Genomic DNA, 9606 nt, shown 5'->3' with positions numbered 1-9606 from the left:
CAGATCACTCTAAGGTATCCCTTTTTTTTTTTTTTTTTTTTTTTTTGGTGAAGCTGACTAATGAATGCTGCATTATGTTTTATTGTGCAATAAAATTTTGTGCTAAAATTATGCTCATAAATGTACGCAAATGTAAACCAAGCTATTAGTTATGTTTTCACAGATAAAAGTCATTAGCATAGCTATCAAACTCTTCTTCCAATTGAATAACAGAATTATGTCTGGAGTCTCTGGCTGCCTTGCTGGGGCTCAGTCTCCGGGGGAACAAGTGTAAATCTTGCTGCCTGTTTGTTATGTGGGAATTAGTATCCCGACCTGACTTCCACCTGCTGAGACTTTGTACACCGAGACTTTGGGGTCACCAGCTGAGGAAGGACCCTTTCAGCATCTCTCAGCATCTCACATCCCTGGGAAGTCATTCTTAACACCTCCCCACCTACTTCCTGCTAATTACACTTATTGAAAAACAATTGCAGATCTTTTGAGATTTCAGGAGGCTGACAGCATCTTTTAGCAACAGTCACAAGGAAACAAAGTTTCATGTATAATTCATGAGGTGCGTGGTCATCCTGGTGGGAAATTATCTCCTGACAGACTTGGCGGTGGTGGTGTCCTGTCAGAATGGCCTACAGTGTATAATTAAAACCTGAACAGAACAAATTAATGCTGATTACTTTATAAACAATTTGAAAGCTTGAATTCTGTTCCCTGTCTTGCAGGAAGAAAACAGATATTTCAGAAATGTCTAGATTCCCCCCCACCTCCTCTCACTAATAGTTCTGCTAATAAAGGACCCTTGAATAGATATTACAGTTAATATTCTTTGTCCTCCAATTTGCTTTCATGAAGCTCAACTACATGAAGTCAGAGGCACCCAACCAAAAATTTGGCAGGAGCTAAATTTCCATGCCTGAAGTAACTCCCTGTCTCCTGCAAATGCATGTTTGTCTGTCTGTCCGGGCTGATAAAAGCACTCAGAATACGAGCACTGTAAAGGCCCTACCAGGTCAGCTAGACATACCCCTTATTTAGGAGAGACAGGGGCATGGAGGCCAGGGAAGGGAAATGGCCTGGGGTCAAGCAGGGCTGTGATGAGATCACTGCTGGCCAGTCCAGAGCTCCTCAAGCCCCCTCCACTTTTGCCTGAGTCACTGCACCAGTTTTCTAAACAGTCTGTCCCATTGCCTCCAACTCTGATCTCTTCAAATGGATTCTCCACACCTCAGCCAGAGCTAGCTTTTAGACACAGAAAATGCATCATTTCACCTCTGGCATCAAATAATCAGTTCAACAAATCTCTGTTTAGCTCCTACCACCAGCCAGGCACAGTGCTAGGGACAGGGTGTATGTTAGTGACTAAAACAGACCTGGTGCTCACCCTCAGGGAGCTTATATAGTTGGGTGGAGGGGGCAGATGATGGCTCCCTGCTGCGCTTGGGTCAAGATCCAAGCTCCTGAACGTAGTTGAAAAGGCTCACCAAACCTTGGGCTCTGTCTTTGTGTCTAGCTTCACCTCCAGCAATCCTTCCTCCATCAGACCAGTTTAGGAAACCAAGAAAATAGGTCTCAGCTGGCTTTATCCATTGCAAAAACCTGTGAAATTGAACTTCATGCCCTTCTGTTCTGTCTGCCCCACAAGAACCCAGAGCTAGACTTCTCTTTTCATTGATGGAAGTAATATCATGCAGTCTCACATCATATCCCCCCTGGCTGAGCCATATTTCCATAGAGGAGGGTGGTGAGACTGGGTCAGAGAAGCACAGGACTGAACCAGATACGGCTTCAAATTCTAGCTCAGCCTCTTAGTAGTTGCCTGAACTTGGACATATTACTTTCTCTCTATAAGCCTTAGTTTTTGCATATGTAAAGTGCGGCTAATAGTACCTACATCTTATGGCAGGGGTGCTCAAACTTTAGCACGCATCAGAATCATCCTGGCTTGTTAAAACACAGATTGCTAGACTCCATCTCTGTCTGATTCAGTAGGTTTCGTTGGGGTCGAAGACTGCATTTCTAACAAGTTCCCTGGTGCTGCTGCTGTTGCATTAGGAAACCTACTTTGAGACCCAATCATTGTCATATAGTGTTTGTGAGTTTTCCTTTTTGTTCTCATTCTTTGAGGTGTAACAGTGCATATATCTTAAGTGTACAGCTTGATGAATTTTTACACATGTATACACCCTTATAACCACCACTCATCCCAAATGAGATATAGACAATTTCCAGCACCCCAGAAGGATCCCTTGTGTTCCTTTCAGAGATAACCACTGTTCTGAATTCCATCACCATCTATTGATTTTGCTTGTTCTCAAGTTTCTGTGAATAGAATCATACAGTATGCACTCTTTTGTGTCTGGCTCCTTTTGTTCAATATTATGTCTGTGAGAGTCATCCATGTCGTATCTACCAATAGTTTGTCCCTTTTCACTGTTATGTAGTATACTATTATATAAAAATACCATTATTTCTCTATTCTACTGCTGATGGACATTTGGACTGTTTCCAGTTTGGGGCTAACATAAGTAGAGGTACTATGATGATTCTTGTATCTTTCTTTTGGAGGACTGAGAACTCATTTCTATCAAGTGTAAACCCAGGTGTGTGATTGCTAGGTCATAGGGAATGTATTTGAGTAGCTTTGGTCAATTCTACCAGCTTTCCAAAGGGGATGTAACAATTTATACTCCCATGAACCATGTATGGGCATTCCAGTTGCTCCTCATCGTTACCAACACCTGGTATTGATAATCTTTTTGATTTTAACTATTTTGGTAGGAGAGTTTGTGAGTTTTTAAGTGTGAACTTTCCTGGCTCATAGTTGGTGATTGAAAATGTTAGTTTCTTTTGCTTTCTCTTTTCTCCCCATAAATGTATGAGAGGGGACTATTTTTAAACCAAAGCCGCAGATCACACCACTTCCTTCATGCCTTTGTCTTTTCACTGTGGAAGAGAAGTGACACGCGTAACAGAATTCACCTACTCATTCTGCCACTGGAGGAAGAAAATGGAGCCTATGGGATACGGTCTGTCTTCACGTCCTGGTAGGGCTGGGTGCAAAGTGGTAGCTTCTTGGGCAGTGACTAGCCTCACCCTCCACAAACAACCCAAGCCCTGGCCTCCTGCTCCATTTCCTAGGATGTCCAGCTCCTCTGCTCGTAGGCAAGCCAGGGTGAGTGGAAGAGCCTGTGAGATGCCTGGAAATGGTATGCGAGCCTGTGCTGGCTGAGGGGGCCCTGAAGGACAGGGGCACAGGGAAGCAGTGTGCCAGAGAGAGCACTGGGTGAGGAATCTAGGTTCCAATCCAACCTGGTTACCAGCTCAGGGTGTGATTTTGGCCAAGTCTTTCTGCTCTATGCCCATTTTCTCATCTATAAAATAAGAATGAATATTCCTGCTTTCTTTCAGGTGATTCTGAGGACCAGATAACATGAAAAGTCTTTTCATGGCAGAGCCACACAAGTAAAGACAATTAACCGTGTTTGGATGAATGCGTGTAGCCTGGGCATCTAATCTAATCTATTTTTCCTCCAGCTTTTTCTGTAAGTCTGTACTAAAAAGCCAGCCAGTGCCTGCATTCCTTTCATTTCCTCCCCACCCCCCTTTATGTATTTTGGCTATTAACACCTTATCAGATACATGACTTGCAAATACTTTCTCCCATTCAGTAGGTTGTCTTTTCATTTTGTTGATGATTTCCTTTGCTGTATAGAAGCTTTTCAGTTTGATGTCCCACTTGTTTATTTTTTATTTTAATTTTGATGTCCCACTTGTTTATTTTTGATTTTGTTGTCTTTGCTTTTGCTGTCAAAAAAAAAAAAAAAAATCACTGCCAAGACAGATGTCAAGGAGATTACTCCTTATGTTTTCTTCTAGTAGTTTTATGGTTTCAGGTCTTATATTCAAGTCTTTCCATTTTGAGTTGATTTTTGTGTATGGTGTGAGATAGTGGTCCAGCTTCATTCTTTTGCATGTGGCTGTTCAGTTTTCCTAACACCATTATTGAAGAGACTGTCCTTTCCCCATTGTATATTCTTGGCTCATTTGTTATAAATTAATTGACCATATATCCAAGGATTTATTTCTGGGCTCTTGATTCTGTTCCATTGATCTATGTGCCTGTTTTTATGTCAATACCATACTGTTTTGATTACTATAGCTTTATAGTACAGCTTGAAATCAGGATGTTTCTTTTTGATACGTTATTCTCTTGACCTGTAGTATGCACACTTCAATAAGTTCAGGCAATGAACTGGCCCACTTGCAGACAGCCACCTCCATTTCTGCAGAGGTCAATGGCAGCATAGCCTGGTCTGCCATGGCCAAGGAAGTCCTGGCCTACACCTGGCTCAGGGGGAATTATCCTTTTTGCTCATGCTTTGGCAATGGGCTGGGGACTGATGAAGGCAAGGCTTTGTTCTTTCAGTGTTTCCTGATTGGGTGATCTCTGAACCTTGTAGAATCTAGGAGGAAAGTCTATTTGCTTCTTAAGGCGTAGCACCCATCTAGACATGGAAGAATTTGAAGGCCAGAGGCATCATGAATGCCCATGAATCCTGGGATTAGAATATCCTTGGCTCTACTGGTTCCAAAAACAGCAGCTTTATAACTGGATTGAGAAGAATAAGGGTGGCTCACAGGCTGACTCACACAATTGTTCCGGATGTGCATTATGAAACTCTAATGCATGTCATCCATTGCAGATTTGTATATTTATTATACTTCTCTGGCAGATGGCAGGTAGTAAAGTACCTCAATGAAGGAGTGTCTTTTTCTAACTTGTACAAAGCATCCTAGAGGCTGGGGTGGTGCTGATCACATGTTGACTCCTTCTCGCATACCCCAGATCTAGAATCCACTCCCCTACCATCCCTCTAGTCTGCTGTGTGGTTGTTCTTCCTCTTAGGGCAATGCTGACCCTGGTGCACCAGGCCTGGTCGGCTGGGCCCAGATGCTTCTTGGCCAGAGCCAACTTCTGCCTGTGGGGAGCGTGCACTCAGGGTCCAAACAGCCTGAGTGAAGTTCCTAGCTACGAGATTTTCAACAACTGGTTTCTCCCAGGAAGATGTGGGGAGTAAACGCTAGATGCTAGCACTGGCTCACCCCCGCGCCCCACTTCCCAGGAATAGGACTATCTTACTCCATGTTTTTAGAAATGTGGAGTGAGATATTCACCCCTCTGCTTGGAGCCAGGACTCCTTCCTGGACTTCTTCCCTTCAGCTGTGCAGAACTTGACCAGTGAGCTGAAACCTGGGTTCTAATCCCTCCAACTCTCATGCATGGACAATGCAGCTCCCCTCTCTGGGATTCAGCTTTTATATTGATATATATATACATGATGGCAGGGTAAAGTGTATAATGTCAAATCACCCCTTTCTATATTCTATTATATTCCAGGGGCCTGGTGCACTTTTTCATCCCTCCAGGTCTCAATTTATTTTCTTGTGCTATGTGTTCAAAATCCACGGCTGGTCTGGCTCCCCACCACCCCTTGGAATTCTCTCTACCCCTGCCATTACTCCTATTAGCCTCTGACTTCATGTTAATGTCTGAGGTGTGGGTAGGGGTTGGGGGTTGTGTTTGCAGCTCAGATAGCCTCTCCTCAGGTTGTGTCTTCTGCAAATTTAATTTGCGCTATCCATTTTCACATTTCTTGGCACTGAATCTTTACCAGCATTTTAAGTGAAATCTTCAGATTATTTTATTCCTTTTAGAATGTGAGATCTTCAGCGCGCCGGCAATGGCAATATTTAAGTGCCAAGACTGTGTAGTTAAACAGAAGTGTGTGCATTAGAGTGCTTGATGGGGGTGATGGGAGAAAGCTACAGAAGGGGCTAGAAGGGCATCTGTTCTCTGTTTTAGCAAAGAGCAAGTGGGGCTATACATACACTCAGCCCAGGAATGGAGATTAGACACCATGGAGACTATTGAGAGGGAGGAATGCAGACTTGCAAAGTCTTTCTGCAGGAATGCCAGCTCCCTGTGAGGCACTGCACTCAGGCTGTGAATCCAGAGATGAGCAAGACTCAGAGCCACTGCCTTCATGGAACTTAAGTGGAGGTTGGGAGAAAGATAGAAACAAATAATTTTATGTTTACAACTCTGGGGTAGCAAACATCTTTATAAGCAAGAGGCAAAATTTCAAAGCCATAGAAGAAAAGATTGATATACTTGAAGACATCAAAAATTAAAAGTTCTGTGTAATAAAAGACAGAACATAAACAAGTTAATGATAAGCAAAAGATTGGCAGAAAATATTTGTAACATATATAACATGCAAAGGATATTCAACTGTGTTGTTTAGAATGTCTGCAAATCAAAAGAGAGAAAAATGGGCAAAGGATATGTATTAGTTATCTACTGCTACATAACAAATTGCCTTCGTATTTAGTGACTTAAGAAATTTATGATCTCACAGTTTGTGTAGGTCCAGAATCCAGGCATGGCTTAGTTGGGTCTGCCTCCTTGAGGTCTCATGCAAAACTGCACTCAAGGTGTCTGCTGGGGCTGCATTCAACTCAGGCTCGAGTGGGGAACGACCAGCTTCCAAGCTCACTCACATGACTGTTAACATGATTCTGTTCCTCACAGGTTGTTGGATTGAGAGCCTCAGCTACTCTCTGGCTGTTGGCGGGAAGCCACGCTCAGTTCCTTGCCATGTGGGCTTCTCCACAGGACAGCTTGAAATATGGCAGCTTGCTTCATCAGATTGAAGAAAAGCCAGAAAGAGAGAAAGAGTGCTAACAAGATGAAAGTCAAAGTCTTTTGTAACCTAACCTTGGAAGTGACAAACTATCATCTTTGTCCTGTTCTATTCATTAGAAGCAAGCCACTAGGTCCAGCCTGTCCTCAAAGGAAGGGGATTACAAGAGCATGAATACCAAGGGGTGAGGGCCATTGGGAGCCAGTTAGAGGTCTGACCACCACAGGGTACCAGTGGGCAACCCACAGACAGAGAATGACCTATAAACTTATGAGAAGATGCTCAGCTTCACTAATGATGAGAAAATTGCAAATTAAAATAATATAGAGAAATCATGTTTTATCCATCATATTGGGGAAAATTAAATACTAATGATATCTACTTTTGGCAAGAGTTTTGGGAAATAAGTATTGTCACACACTATTGATAGAAGAGCAAAGTGACAATGAATGTAAAATTACAGGTAACTTTTTACCCAGCAAGGGAACTTCTAAGAATCTACTGCAGAAAAATGCAGGTGCACAAAGATGCATGTTGAATACTGCTCGTTGAAATAGTGTCTGTGAAAGTGAAAAACTGGAAACCACAGCCATGCCCATTTGTAAGGATGGTTAAGTAAATTACGAGACCTTTAATCTATGGAATTTAAGCCAGAGCTAAACAGAATGAGTTAGATGGAAAGATCTACAAAACGTATTTTTAAGTAAAGAAAGCAAACTGCAGAATAATTGATGTAATGACACATAAAAACAAAACAAAAGCACACAACAAGACAAAACCATTATTTTTCTATATACACGGATATGCATGTAGATACATATTGAGACTATGGAAGGACACAGACCAAAGTAATGACAGTGCTCACCTCTGGGGGAAGTTAGAAGGGAGGAAGTATGGCTAGAGGGGGTTTTCCCTTTATCTGTATAGTCTTAACTCTTACAATAAGAATGTGTACATGCATTATTTGTTTAATTTAAAAAAAAAAACGGAAAAGAATGGATATTTTTAAAACACGCAATTACCATTGGTGGAAATTGTGTTGAAAAATCCTTTCTCCTAGGAAAAGAGAGCATGCTGTAGCCACAGTTCTTAGCCTGGACCCTGAATGTTTTTGAGGGCTATAAACCAGGTTAGGTTACAGAGACCTGAAGCTAGACCAGCCTCATAGTAAAAAGCAGAAAGTCTAATAGGCAAATAAAAATGGAGGGAACTCTGTGAACTTTTGGAGCTGCTCCCCCAACCTCTCTGACATTATCTCCTCAAGGCAAAATATGAGACAGTTTGGAAATTCCATATATTCTACAGGTCTATGGGCACCTTAGCTTGGGATTGGTGGGAGCCTCCATGAATAATGGTGAGATCAGATGAGTATCTAGATGCCTTTCTGGTCTATAGTATCTGCAAGGCTATCATTTCTGGCGAACTGTAGTTAATGTATTTGAATGTTTCCATACTAGTAATAAACACCCATTCATCCCCCACACCCAACACTTTGCCTCCTCTTGGACCTGCACCTCCCCATGAGTCAGCAGGAAAGAGGGACTGTCTGGCACACCAGGGGCTCCAGGACATTTCTTGATAGGCTAGCATCAGTTCTGATTGGCTAGTGCCAAATCACGGCAATTGTTAAATGTATATATGTTTTGGGTAATTCAGACTGTTTGATGCATGGCATGGGGTGATAAGGTTGTAAACCTATGTAGAATATTAAAGGAAGAAACAGGATCAATGGACATCATAACATCTCTTTCTTTCCCCCCTTTAGTGGTAGGTCATTATGGTAATGAGAGAAATAGAATTGGAAGGAGATTGGAGAAGTTATTGCAATATTGGGGCCTATATTTTAAAAAAATCCTCTCTGATTGACTTGGCTTAGACATGTCTGATGATAGATTTCATGCTATTAATAATGCATCCTAAAGTTGCACTATCAATAGCATGGGGCAACATAGACAGAAGGACAGTGCAACATAGGCACACATGTGGAAGCATGCATGCTCACAGAATGCTATGGGAACCCAGACAGAGGATGGATCAGGGAAGGTTTCCTGGAGGAGGTGATCCCTGAACCCACCTGCCCTTTGGAAGACAAATAAGAATTAACCAGAAGAAGAGGAGAAGGAAGGGTATTTCAGACAATGAGAAAAGTGGCCAGAAAAAAGAGCCTTGAAAGGGTGTTTAACATGGTTGGAGAAAAGGGTGTGGATCATGGGCAGGGAGGAGACTGGGTCCAGAGGCCAGGACAGGGGTAGGCGGTGGGAGTCCTTGGTGACATAACTATTGTAGGAAGAAATGCGCATTGCTGGGCTTAAGTACAAGTGTCATTTCCCCACCTTTCCTACGCTGCCTACAAGCTTTTCTTTAGTCTAGATTCTTCCTCTCAAAAATCCAGCTCTGTGCCTTGCCGCCTCCTCCCACCCTTCATCCAGGAAAAAAGATTGAATTTTGAACCAAAGCACTAGCACGACAGGAATCTCAGGCAGCAACTGCATTTGAGGCTTCTCTGGTAAAGATGTAACCCATGGCTGCAAAATGACTGACTTGGGGTCGTACAACCTTGGTCCTTGACACCAAGGGGCAGTCAGAGTTCATCTGAGACAGATGACCAATTGTAGACTATGGAATTCTGGGTCTGGAAGGGCTTTTCTCAGGGGAGTGAGGTGGACATTCTGTTGCCGTCACAAAATCAAAATCCCAGAGGCCGCCCCATCAGGCAGCCTGCAGACACCATCTTCATCTACTCCACCCCTCCCTCTACCCATGAGGAGTCTGGAAAGGATGGAACTCATTCGGCTCTCATGAGGCCTGGGAGTTGTGATTTGTCTTTTCCAAGCAGATTCTGGTGTCGAGAATTCGGATCGATTTCATGTGTATTCGCTATTTTAACAGTTGCCGGCAAAGATAC

The sequence above is a fragment of the Eschrichtius robustus genome, chromosome 11 (genome assembly GCF_028021215.1).
Source record: "Eschrichtius robustus isolate mEscRob2 chromosome 11, mEscRob2.pri, whole genome shotgun sequence".
NCBI lineage: Eukaryota > Metazoa > Chordata > Mammalia > Artiodactyla > Eschrichtiidae > Eschrichtius > Eschrichtius robustus.
The sequence above is the reverse complement of the archived record's forward strand: the minus strand, read 5'-3'. Positions refer to the sequence as shown.